The sequence below is a fragment of the Chionomys nivalis genome, chromosome 18 (assembly GCF_950005125.1).
Source record: "Chionomys nivalis chromosome 18, mChiNiv1.1, whole genome shotgun sequence".
Lineage (NCBI taxonomy): Eukaryota > Metazoa > Chordata > Mammalia > Rodentia > Cricetidae > Chionomys > Chionomys nivalis.
Window position 1 is genome coordinate 6,030,182 of NC_080103.1, and position 13,430 is coordinate 6,043,611.

Genomic DNA, 13,430 nt, shown 5'->3' on the forward strand with positions numbered 1-13,430 from the left:
CCTGTCTCGAAAATCCAAAAAAAAAAAAAAAAAGTGTTCTAGCCAGGTGGTGGTAGTGGTGGTGATGGCGATGAACGACTTTAATCCCAGCACTCCGGAGGCAGAAGCAGGCAGATCTCTGAGTCTGAGGTCAGCCTGGTCTACAGAATGAGTTTCAGGACAGCCAGGAGTACACAGAGAAACTCTGTTACAAAAAAACAAACAAACAAACAAAAAAAAACAAAAAACACACAAAACCAAGAAACAACAAAAACGTTCAACTGTCTCTGGAACTAGTTATTTCTGGCTCTTAACCAGCGCTTGGTGGTTAGCAGTCTACCGTTGGCAAATGGCTTAATCTCTTACACTTCAATACACGTAGGCTTAAATTCCAACTTTGCCACATGAGTAATTTTGGAAAGTCTTTCGATCTACACCTCATTTCCCGCATCTGTAAACTACGATGACCACTACCTACTTCTCAGAGTAAGAATTCATCTGAAGCTCTCAGCACACTGCCACGCACACAATCTCTGGTTTCCCGAAATATTATTCTTTAAACGTGCTTATTTTGGTGATAATTAGTTCTCATCTCTAAGGCGCTCGAATGAATACTTATGGTTAAGTGCTCTAAAACGCTGAATGTAGGCGGGCCTAACTGCTTCGAGGAAGTAGGAGGAGGTCGCCAGGCTAGCAAGAGAAGCTGGGCCCTGACTTGGCTACTGCAGTCGGGTGGGGTGGGAAATTGTCTCCTCACTGTGAACAGAAAAAGACCAGATCCCAGAGAACACGCTATGAACACCGTAATTTATCAGTGCATTTAGCTAATTGTTAGGTTTTGATTTTTTTCCCCTGCTGTTATGGTACAGTCAATTAAGGACCGACCAGGAGTAAATTAACACAGGAGCCCAAGGCCTTGGCAGCATAAGGCAGGCCACACCCCAGAGAGACAAGGCCCAAGCCCCTAAAGCGAGTTCTGTCCTTAAATTCATGGATTCTGTCGCGATGAAACACCACCCACCCAAACGCAGAGCACAGCACCGATCCCAGTCTCCATCTTTAGACGTGAAAGAATGAGTGCTGGTCAAAGGAGAATCCCGGTTTTTTAAGAGACTAGGTGGTACGGCGGCTGCCTGGGGACCAAAACGTCTCCAAGGTAAAGTTGCAGCCTGAAGCGATTTTCTGACCCCCGACACTTAATGGGCTGTCGAAGACCCGGATGTGTCTGGGACTGGCCGAGGTACCCATTAACGCGCCCCCGCTAGACCATCCCCCTTCTTCTTTTCTGATTGGGCCTTCTTGACGCCAATCACAACTTCTCCAGCCACCCACTCCTCAAGGGTGGGGTGAAGTCTCGGTATCCCGTTTTCTATTGGTACGAGCAAGACGAGGAGGGCGGGTAGCCGGCTAGAGTCCTCCAATGGGCGTCGTGGCGTGTGGTTAAGGCGGAGTCGAGGCGCTTGGCAGCTGCCCAATCAGCGTCCTTGTTTGTGTGGTGCCGCCGCCGCCGGTGCAGCCGCCGCCGCCGCTGCTGCCCCTGTCTGTACCGCAGTGTCTGCTCCGCCCGCCCGCCCTCCCCGACCCGGCCCGCCCCCTCCCCCACCCCCGTTCCTGGACCCGCCAGTGGGGTCTGGATCCCACTGTGCCGTCGCCGCCTCTTTTTTCGACGCCTTCGCCGCCGCCTGTAGAGGCGACCTAGTCGGGAGTTCCGCCGCCGCTACCAGGTGAGGAGCTCTGGCCTAGGCCAGCCTGGCCGCCAGCCCGCCCGGGGGCGGTGGGGAGCGACGGAGGGAGCGAGGCTGCGAGGAGGCGGCGGTGGGGGAAGGGAAAGGTGGAGGGCGGGGGGAGGGGAAGCGCCCGCGAGCCGACGCCCGCCCGCGCGCCCCCGCCTGGCGTCCCCTCCCCCAGCCCGGCCCGCGCGCCCCCGCCTCGCGCTCCCCTTCACCTCTTCCCCTCCCCCTCCGCGCGCGCGCCCGGGTCTTTCACTTAGGCCTCGCGCGACCCGGCTGCTGTCCCTTCGTGTCTCCTTTTTTACTCTTTCTCCCCTCCCTCGCCATCCCCCTTTTCACTCAGTACCTCATGCCCGCCATGCATGCTCCCCTCTTTTCCACCGGAGCGTCTTCCCCTCCGTGTTTTTAACTCTCCGCCCCCAATGGTGCCCTCAGGGTGCGGGGGCCGCTCCCTGCCCTGCACTGAGTCTTGTGTTTGACGGCGGATGGGACGAAAGGGGGATCCTTAAGGGTGAAGTGAGCACAGAATAATTATCTTTATTTGGGGAAAGGATCAGGAGTGCAGAACCTACCCCTTTATTTCGTCGTCCCCCGTTCCCTTGCCCTCCGTAGGAAATTGTCCTGACTTGTGTGGGTTACTTACCTTGTAAAGCAACTAAACTACCCTTTTGCTCAGCTGGGCTTCTCGGACACACTGGATTTCTTCCAGCTCGTTCCAGCGGGTTGATGGAACTGCAACTTACCTTTCCCGACCAAACCAGAACTTAGAGTACTTTTTGCCTCCTTGAGCTCAGTTTCTGAAGAAGCTAGTTACTCCCGTGAACGTGGGGATTTAGGTGTTCATCGCCGTCCCGGGATAGCTTCCCCACTTTGTAAAGGTGTACTGCCTTCTGAGTGCATCCCCAGCACCGAATTCCCTTCAAACTTAGGATGTTAGCTCGTAAGGCCTGGCACTGAGGTGGAGATGGAGGCTTTACTGGTGGGTAGCATGTGGATGCCGAAGTTAACAGTGTTTTCCCTGTACTCTTCTGGAAAGTAAGGTCGCTTCCTGAGAACCAGTTTTCTCATCTGGTAAATGATTGCTTGAAGGGCTTTTGTGTGCGTGTTAGAGGTGGGAATAATATCAATTAAAACCCATTTTAGCAAGGAGGCAGTGTTTTCATGCCAGTATCCAAAAGATTTGAATTCGAGCTTGATGCTGGAGTAAAAGTAGATTTTACAAACCATGTGGGTTGGAGAAGAGCTGGTGCTTTTGTAGTTTTAGGACATTTTATTTTCTAGAAATTTATAATTTGAGTAGCAACAGATGAATGTGGTACAGAGTGAAATTAAACCTTCCCCTCCCACATCTGTCTGTCAGCCATCCAGTGTCCCTCCTGCAGCACGATACTGATGTTCCTCTTGGCATCCCTATAGTGTCTGTATGCTGTTGGAGATCATCCTGTTTGAGAATTGAGTGTTTTCTTTTATTGCTGTTTCTTTAATTCTTCCTTGAAATCTGTTTTTATTTTTGATTTTTGTTTTTTAGAGACAGGGTTTCTGTGTAGCTTTGGAGCCTGTCCTGGAACTAGCTCTCGTAGACTAAGCTGGCTTAGAACTCACAGAGATCCACCTGACTCTGCCTCCCAAGTGCTGGGATTAAAGGCACGTGCCTCAACCGCCCCTCCTTGAAGGAGGATAGCCACTTTAATTTATATTTTTATTATAATTTATTTATTATGTATATAATATTCTGCGTGTGTGTGTGTGTGTGTGTGTCTGTCTGTCTGTCTGTCTCTCTCTCTCTCTCTCTCTCTCTGCAGGCCAGAAAAGGGCACCAAACCTCATTACAGATGGTTGTGAGCCACCATGTGGTTGCTGGGAATTGAACTCATGACCTTTGGAAGAGCAGGCAGTGTTCTTAACCACTGAGCCATCTCTTCAGCCCCCGGGAGAAGTCTTGATAAGAATTGTCCTAGATCAAGGTGGTGGTGTTACATGTCTTTAATCGCAGCACTGGGAAGGCAGAGGCAGGCAGATTTCTGTGAGTTTGAGGCCAACCAGGTCTACAAAAGCTAGTTCAAGGACAGGCTCCAAAGCTACAGAGAAACCCTGTCTCAAAAAACAAAACAAAAAATTAAATTAAATTAAAAGTCCTAGAGGGAAGCCGGGCGGTGGTGGCGCATGCCTTTAATCCCAGCACTTGGGAGGCAGAGGCAGGCGGATCTCTGTGAGTTGGAGACCAGCTTGGTCTACAAGAGCTAGTTCCAGGACAGGCTCCAAAACCACAGAGAAACCCTGTCTCGAAAAAGCAAAAAAAAAAAAAAAAAAAAAGTCCTAGAGGGAGACTGGTGAAGGCTCAGTGATTAAGAGCACTGGCTGCTCTTCCCAGAGGACCCAAGTTCAATTCCCAGCACCCACATGAATGTCTATAACTACATGTCCAGGGTCGGTTGGTCTGTCTGTCTCTCTGTCTCTGTCTCTCACACACATACAGAATTATGTTCTAGAATAGTAGTAACATTTGTTTGTGTGTGTTCTTGATTGGTAAGGAAGCATCTTCGGGTGATATCAAAGATAGTGGTGGGGTTAAGTTCATTTTGAGGGAAGACTTACCTGTTGTCCGTCTGTTAGTCCACCACAGATACTAGTCTGGGCCAGGCTTAGACTTTCCTTGGGTTTTTAAGAAGGTAGGTATATAAATAGTTCATGGTGACTGTTGGTCCGGTATGACTGATGATAGACTTTTCAGTCTGGTACCAGTGAAAGTCATTGTGGAAAGAGGTAGGTAGGTATTAATAGGAATCAGAAGGCTGGACCTGTAGGTTGAATGACCTAGTTTGAGAAGAGATGAGGTTTTTAGACTTTCATGCTACCTGTTCTTTGGTTCAGAACATTTTTAATGAGGTGAGAGTGATTTGTGCTTGACAGCAGCATCCATCTTTATGGCACTGTGGTTTGCTTCCTCTGACTGTGTCATGTCTGTTAACTTCCTGTTTAGATATCGTCTCAACAGGGTTGGAATAGACGCTACATTAAATACTTGTTTTAGAAACAGAGCTGTCTTAAATGGTGTTTAGGATAGGGCCACAGGGAGACAGATGTATGAGGAAGTTTTTCTGACCCTCACAGCTCTAAATTACTTTACAAAGTCTGTTTCCTGAACTCGTGACTATAATCCCAACACTCGGGAAACAGGACTGTGACAGTTTGAGGCAGCATGGACTACATAAAGTTTAGGATAGCTAGAACAAATCAGGATAACTAGAGCTACTGAGTTAAAACCGTTTCTTAAAACAACAACCAGTGAGCCGGGCAGTGGTGGACATTTAATCCCAGCACTTGGGAGGCAGAGGCAGGCGGATCTCTGAGTTCAAGGCCAGCCTGGGCTACAGAGCGAGTGTAGGATAGGTTAGGGTAGGTTCAAAAGCTACACAAAGAAACCCTGTCTCAAAAAAACAACCAAACAAACAAAAAACAAAACCCAACTAAAAAATCCAAACAAAACAAAAAAACTGGTTCAGGCCTTTTATCCTGAGCGAGGGATCAGGAGTTCAAGGTTATCATCCTCTGTTTTATAGCAAATTAGAGACTTTGAGGCATAAAGTCTGTGTGTTTACCTCTCTTTGTTGTGGGCAATGGAGTCTCTTATCACCTCTCTTGGTTCCACTAGTCAGTCCTATCTAGAAAGAGCACAGCAGCAGGGTTGAAAAGGTGTCGTTGATGCCTGTAAAACTTTAATCTATGGTGGTGTCTCAGGATCCCCCCCCCATGGTTTCTCTGTGTATTCCTGACTGTCCTAGAACTCTCTCTGTAGATCAGCCTGACCTGGTGGGCCACCACTGCTTGCTCTCCTTGTTTTAAGCAGTGAACTATATATGCTGTTTGCCAAACAGACCTCTTACCTCAGTTTAACTGATTGTTTTCTTCTTGCTCTCCTAGCTGTGTAGGGAAATAGCTGTGCTGTACTAGTCTTTAGACTCTGGAGCACATTCTGTGTTACAGCCATCCTATTAGGAGACTTGCTAACAAGCAGCCCCTCTGCACTAGCTCAGGAGTCTCATGCTGCTTGACTTACTGAGAAAAACCAAATAGGTTTGGTTGATGAAAACAACTGCTTGAGCCGTAAATGGCTTTGTTTTTCAGACCTTTGCAGGACTTACAACCCAGTGTCCTTAGATGTCAACATACAATACCAAGCACTTTCTGAGGCATATTGAAAGGAAAGGAGAAAAAAAAAAAAGATAATACCCGAGATTCCAAATCTAGTTCTGGCATAAAACTGTCCACCTATTGTGTTGCTTAGGAAAAATCCTACCAAGATGATACCACACAGTTACCATTCACTTGCTTTTGATTAAGCATGGAAAGGAAATTGGTTTTTGTGGAAGTGTCTGGTTTTGGGGAAGAAAGTGTCTGTTCTTGTTTATATTCAGTAGTCTGAAATTTTTTCTGTATGCCATTTGGGGACTTTTGGGGACTTCAATTGATGAAGCAGGAATCCTTCTGTAATGACAAAAATCCCTGTGAATAGGTCTAGATTTGAAGTAGACCCCTTCTCTGGTGGATTAATGAAATGTGTCAATGCAACCTGAGTTCATCAAATAGAGCAATGACACATGGTCATTAAGGCTTAACAGGTTGGCTCTGTGATGTGCAGTGTTTTCCTTAGAATCCCTTAATTTGCCACTGCTTTGTATTGCCTGCAACTGGCCAGAAACTATCAAGAGTTTGGGATTGTAGCAGCAATGCCTATGCCACCCTGCCTGGCAATTTTTTTTTTTTTTTTGAGGTATGAAATGTTCAAATCCCAGATATGAAAGATGATTGTACATCTTTGCTATGTGAACTTTTTGGGACAGTTTCTTACTGTAGCCCATGCTGGTCTTCAATTCCAATGTGATCTTTCTGCTTTAGCTTTCTTCCCAGTGTTAAGATTAAAGGTGTGTGCCATCCCACCTGGTATGTTTGTCTTTTTTTGTTTTAAGAGGGGGAGTTTCAAGATAGGGTTTCTCTGTGTAACAACTCTGGCTGTCCTGGAACTTGCTTTATAGACCAAGCTGACTTTGAACTCACTGAGATTTACCTACATCTACTTCCTGAGTACTGGGATTAAAGGAGTGCACCACCACTGCCTGGAGTGTTTGCGTATTTTTTTTTAAGATTTATTAATCATGTATATAGTGTTCTTCTTACATGTATTTCCTGTAGGGTAGAAGAGGGAACCAGATCTCATTATAGATGGTTGGGAGTCACCATGTGGTTGCTGGGAATTGAACTCAGGACCTCTGGAAGAACAGTCAATGCTCTTAACTTCTGAGCCATCTTTCCAGCCCAGTGTGTTTGCTTATTTTTTTACTTATTTACTTATTTAGGTTTTTGAGTTAGGATTCTACTGCACAGTCCAGGCTGGCCTGAGACTCCTGCTTCTCTGAATACAGCCTCCCAAATTCTGGGATTACAGGTGTATGTGCCTACACTCACCTTCAATTTTAATTTATTAGTAGTAGTATTAGAATTTGAGACAAGGTCTCATTATGCTTGGAACTCATTGTGTAGACCAGGCTGGCCTCAAAGTCATGGAGGCATGTTCAACTTTGCCTTCTTAGTGCTGGGACTAAAGGTGTCCGAAACGATAACTGGCAATTTTTAAAAATATTTTTCAGTAGGTTGCTAAAGAAATTAAGCAAAATGTTAGTTGTTGAAATCTTCTCTTATTGTATATTATACCTGACTGATATACATTTTTTAGATAACTCATGTTAACTGTTACCTGAACCTGACAGACTTACTACTTACTACTTTAAGATGCCTGATCAGCCAGTGGTGGTGGTGATGGTGGCATAGGCCTTTAATCCCAGCAGATTTAGGTTTATCTTTGGGAGTTCAAGGCCAGCCTGGTCTACAGATTGAGTTCCAGGACACCCTGGGCTACACAGAGAAACCGTGTCTCGAAAAACCAAAAAAACTTTGTTGAGTCTGTCTTATTTGTGCTGTATAGGGGAGAGTAAAATTTATAATCTTCTAAAATACATACTGGGATGAGAGGAGAATTTAGGTGTCAAGAATAATAAATTTTTAGCCGGGCAGTGGTGGCGCACGCCTTTAATCCCAGCACTCAGGAGGCAGAGGCAGGCGGATCTCTGGGAGTTCGAGGCCAGCCTGGTCTACAAGAGCTAGTTCCAGGACAGGCACCAAAGCTACAGAGAAATCCTGTCTTGAAAAACCAAAAAAAAAAAGAATAATAAATTTTTAGTATAATTGTAAGGGATTGCAAGTGTTAGCTGGAGGGCTTATTTATAGTGAGTTTTTGAGAGAATATAGATGTAAAATTCTGGAAGAAGAGAATAAAGGAACAAAGTGAACACTAAGCATAGAGAATTTTATTTTCTTTCTTTTTCCTTTTTTTTTTTTGAGACAAGGTTTCACAGAGATGCACCTGTGTCTGTCTCAGCCTCCCAAATTCTGGTATTATAAACTCTGGGATTATTACTCTCCCCCACACAGCCCAAATAAAACAGACTCAACAAAGTTTTTTTGGTTTTTTTTTGTTGTTTTTTGGTTTTTCGAGACAGGGTTTCTCGGTGTGGACCAGCATGCTTCCTTTTTTCCCTTTTTTTTGAATATGTTTGGGGGGGGGAATCCAGGCCTGTCCCGTACTAGGTTAGTCTACAATTGAGCTAAATCTCTAGCCTCTCCTACTGTTAATCCTCTTTTGCATAAACTGTGGTTTGTTTATGACTCACCACAGAGTTCATGCTGGCCGGGAATTCCTCATCTTCCTGCCTCAGCCTCCCAAATGCTCCGATGAGTGCCTGTCAGAAAATAGCTAGTTTTCTACTCTGAGATACAGCTAATTGCCACATTTCTTTCGAATAATTGCTTCAATGCCATATTTTCTTTTTACTTTATGTGTGTGGGTATCTTGCCAACATAAATGTCTGTGTACTACTTATATCCCTGATGCCCTTGAAGGCCAGAAGAGGGAGTCAGGATCCCCCTCCCCCCAGTTGTCTTTTTTTTTTTTTTTTTTTTTTTTTTGGTTTTTCGAGACAGGGTTTCTCTGTGGCATTGGAGCCTGTTCTGGAACTAGCTCTTGTAGACCAGGCTGGTCTCGAACTCACAGAGATCCGCCTGCCTCTGCCTCCCGAGTGCTGGGATTAAAGGCGTGCGCCACCATCGCCCGGCTGCCCCCCCAGTTGTCTTGTGAGTGCTGAGAATTGAATCTGGGCCCCATGCAATAAGCAGCCAGTGTTTGCAACAACTGAGCCACCTCTCCAGTTCCTTGCTTTATGTATGTATGAACTTATTAATTTATCTGTGTATGTATTCATTTTTTAGGTAAGGGTTCACTCTGTAGGCCAAATCCACTATTTTGCCTGAGGTAGCCTGGAACTTATCTTACTGCTTCAGTCTCTGAAGTATTGGGATTACAGACTTGAGCCACTGACTAAATGTCATCTTTTCAACGAAGCCTTACTTCTTGTCATTTATTTTTACTTTTTATTTTGTGCATATAAGTGTTTTGTCTCTGTATTTATGTGGACTATGTGTACCTGGTGTCTGTGGAGGCCAAGAGAAGTCATTGGGTTCCCTGAAACTAGAGTTACAGACAGGAGCCACCATGTAGGTGATAGGAACTGAATGCACATCTCCTGAAAGAACAAGTGTTGAGTTCTCTCTGTGTGTCTCTCAGGCGCCTTTATTTACTGAGTCATCTCACTGGCCCATTCATTCATTCATTCATTTAATTTTTGACAGGGTCTTGGCTTTCTTAGGCTGCCCTTAAATTTACTGTGAAACGGCCATGCACCACCACATCAAGTTTTCCTAATTCTTTTTTTTTTCTTTTGTTTTTCGAGACAGTGTTTTTCTATGGAATAGCACTAACTATCCTGGAAATAGCTCTGTAGACCAGGCTGGCCTCTAACTCACAGAGATCTATCTGTCTCTGCCTCCCGAATGCTGGGATTAAAGGTGTGTGCTACCACCGCCCGGCAAGTTTTCCTAACTCTTAAGAACCCTACCTTCAGCTCCTATCTATTCTTTATTCCCTGTAGTCTTCCTTTGCTCTATTTTCTTTTTCATGGCACTTAATAACTTAAAAGCATTTACTTGTGCTGCATTTATTTATTACAAAAAATTGACTTGTTAACATTTAGTTGTTGTTTCCCCTCTTATGATAAAGGTTTTGGAGGCATGGATTCATATCCATGGCATTTATTTTGGAATTTTGTTTAATGCCTAATATAATTCCTATCATACAGTTGATACTCAAATATTTATGTTTTGTTTTATTTTTCGCGTCAGGGTATTTCTATGTAACTGTCCTGGAACTCACTCTGTAGACCAGATTGGCCTCTAAGTCACAGAGATCTGATTGCCTCTGCCCCCCTCCCCACTCCCGAGTGCTGGGATTAAAGGATTCTGCCACCACAACTAACTTATTTGTTGATTAAATCGGAATGAGAGCCTCTCTTCCAAACTTTATGTAAATTTTATTTACAACAAAGTATGAAATGTGATAAATATAATATGGGATTGCAAAATGTTATAAAATTTTATTTTACTTAAAAATTTTTTTGTTTGGGCATGTGTGCTTATGCATGCGATGCCAGATGTGGATACTGGGAACTGAAAGAGTTGTATATGCACTTAACCAGTGAGCCTTCTCTCTAGCCCCTGCAAAATGTTTTGTAAACTTTAAAAAATTTTATAAGTAGTGATAGAATGATTGTCTTCTGGTTGAAATAATGATATTTAATTACTAAGAAAACTCTTTGTGTGTTTCATATATTATTACATCCCACCTACAGCTAGACACGTCTGCCTCCATATTCTACTGTTACTCCAAATACTATACTCCCATCAACATTGTTTCCCTTTTAGTCGTTGAGTCATATAAGCCATATGTGAGCATCACCGTCACTTATTATTCTTTTTTCTTTATTTTATGTGCATTGATATAATGATGTCAGATTCTCTGAAATTGGAGTTACAGATAGCTGTGAGCTGCCATGTGGGTGTTGGGAACCGAATTCAGGTCCTCTGGAAGAGCAGTCAGTGCTCTTACCCACTGAGCCATCTCACCAGCCCCTCCTTTTTTTAAGTAATAATTTTTACATATTTTTTGAAGATGTATGCCATATATTTTTATCATAACCACCTTCCATTTCCCCCCTACAACTTCCCTCTCTGTTTTTTCTTTTACCAGCTATATTAACCAGGATGGTCTTGAATTCATAGTCCTTTTGCCTCAGCCTCTTAAATGCCAGAATTGTTTAGTTTACATGTGCCACTAGGCCCATTTTTATTGTTTTGTGTATATTTCTCAATCTTTGGTTTCTTTTGACTTTTTCCTGCTGGTTCACTAATTCATGTCCATCACTGAAACTCTGATATAGAATATTGTCACAAAGTCTTTTGTTTGTTAAATTTTTTGGGGGGTGGTGGGTGGACAGGGTTTCAAATCATGGTTTTTCTGTGTAGCCCTTGCTGTCCTGGAACTCATTCCATAGTTCAGCCTGGTCTGTAACTCAGAGATCTGCCTGCCTCTGCCTCCTGAGTGCTGGGATTAATGACAGGGATTAAAGGATTATATCACCACCTGTTGTCTGTCTTTTGTCTTTTGTGAGTCCTGCTGTTGTTTATTTTTGAGACAGTCTTGCTGTGTAGCTTTGGGCCTGGAACTCCTAGAGATCACCTGCCCTTGCCTCACAAGTGTTAGGATTAAAGTCATATTCCATCATGCCTGCCCTGTTTGTTTTGAGATAGGTTCTCCTGTAAGCCCAGGATGGATATGTGGAGGCGAATAACCTCACCCTTCTGATCTCTACTTCCATCTACTGGATTTGTAGATGAGTGCTCGTAGATTCTGGCTGGCAGGATGTTTTGAGAGTTGATTTCATTTTTTTAGATCAGGCTTGCTTAGAATTGATTATGTAGAGCAGGCTGGCCTCAAACTTGGAGCAGTCTGTTTGGCTCTGTTTCCTGAATGCTTGTATTATTACCAGACTGGGTGCCATGATCTTTTTTTTTTTTTTTTTTTTTTAAAGATTTATTTATTTATATAGTATCCTGCCTGTAGGCCACAAGAGAGCACCAGATCTCACTACAGATTGTTATGAGCCACCATGTGGTTGCTGGGAATTGAACTCAGGACCTTTGCAAGAGCAGTCAGTGCTCTTAACCGCTGAGCCATTTCTCCAGCCCCGCCATGATCTTTTATAATCCTTTTTAATCTTGGTGACTCCCCATTTTTGTTCTTTTTCGAGGTAGATTCTTACTGTAGTTCCAGGCAGGCTTAGAGCTCTATATTGCCAGGTCATCTTTTAACATTTAACAGAGTCCTCTTACCTTGACCTCCTGAGTGCTGGGATTGCAAGCATGGACCACTGTGCCTGATTTATTCTTGTTCTGGTTTGTGTTCATATTCTCTCTCTCTCTCTGTCTCTCTCTGTCTCTCTCGCTCTTTGAGACAGGGTTTCTCTGTATCTTTGGAGCCTGTCCTCTAACTCCCGAGTGCTGGGATTAAAGGCATTTTTTTTTTAAGATTTATTTATTATGTATACAATGTTTTGTCTGCATGTGTTCTTGCAGGTCAGAAGAGGGTGCCAGATCTCATTACAGATGGTTGTGAGCCACTGTGTGGGTGCTGGGAATTGAACTCAGGACCTGGAATAGCAGCCAGTGCTCTTGACTGCTGAGCCATCTCTCCAGCCCTCTTGTTATCTTTTTTATTTATTTATTTATTTTGGATTTTTTCGAGACAGGGTTTTTCCGTAGCTCTTGTAGACCAGGCTGGCCTCGAACTCACAGAGATCTGCCTGCCTCTGCCTCCCGAGCGCTAGGATTAAAGGCGTGCACCACCATTGCCCGGCTCTTGTTATCTTTTAAACTCTAATCATATTGCCTTCAAAATGTTCTAAATACCTGAACATTCTACTTTTGTTAAAAATCATAGTTTCCAATCATTAAATGATAAAATTTAAACTTGCTTAGCATTCAAGGCCATTTATGATCTTAATTATTCAATACGTCTTCTCATTTTCACAATTAATATGTGAACAAATACAGTTTTTAGTTCCCAAATCAGTCTCCAAATCTCATCTCAAATGCTGATTCCTCTGGAAAGCCTTTTTACTTGCCTATAAAGATTTAAATACGTTTTATTTGACCTCACTATACTTTATAATCTCGCAGTGGTCTATTAGTATCCTCAAAGCAAAATACAGTGGCTGGAGTAGCTCAGTGATTAAAACATGAGCTGCACTTCCAGAGGACTCTAGTTTAATTGCCAGAACCCACAAGGTGGCTCACAACTGTCTTTAACTCCATTCCCAGGGGATCTGATGCCCTCTTGGTTTCCTTGGGCATTGTATGCAATACTGCACAGCCATTAATGCCAACAAAACACCCACACACCTAAAATAATAAAATATAAAATTTAAAAAGCAATGTATTTGCAGTGCCTAAAATGCTGTTTTCTAAAAGATACTCAGTAGCATCTCTGTAGGTTAGAAAATGCTACATAATTTAGAAGATACCCCTTCTGAAGATGGAGTGTTAGTTCATCTACAGTTGGTGTTAGCCTATTGGAGTCACTTGATATCTTTAAGCCTTAATTTCCTAAACATAGAACTGATGGCTACTTTGTTTTACTTAAGTTTCTGTGTTAAAAAAAAAGGATTATGCATGTAGAGTTGTTTTTGAAAACTACAAGGCACCTGAAGGCATTTATTT

The 13,430-nt window shown here is 43.6% G+C and overlaps 1 protein-coding gene across 4 annotated transcripts in view; it reads left to right on the plus strand.

Annotated features, from left to right (window-relative positions):
* The first annotated feature begins 1,562 nt into the window (after window positions 1–1,562).
* The window catches only part of Gatad2b (GATA zinc finger domain containing 2B), a 72,914-nt gene continuing 61,046 nt past the window's right edge, over window positions 1,563–13,430 (plus strand). For all 4 annotated transcript variants that reach the window (XM_057793464.1, XM_057793465.1, XM_057793466.1 and 1 more), the window contains exon 1: window positions 1,563–1,703. The gene's annotated coding sequence lies outside the window, so the exon portion shown is untranslated. The remainder of the gene's footprint in view (window positions 1,704–13,430) is intronic.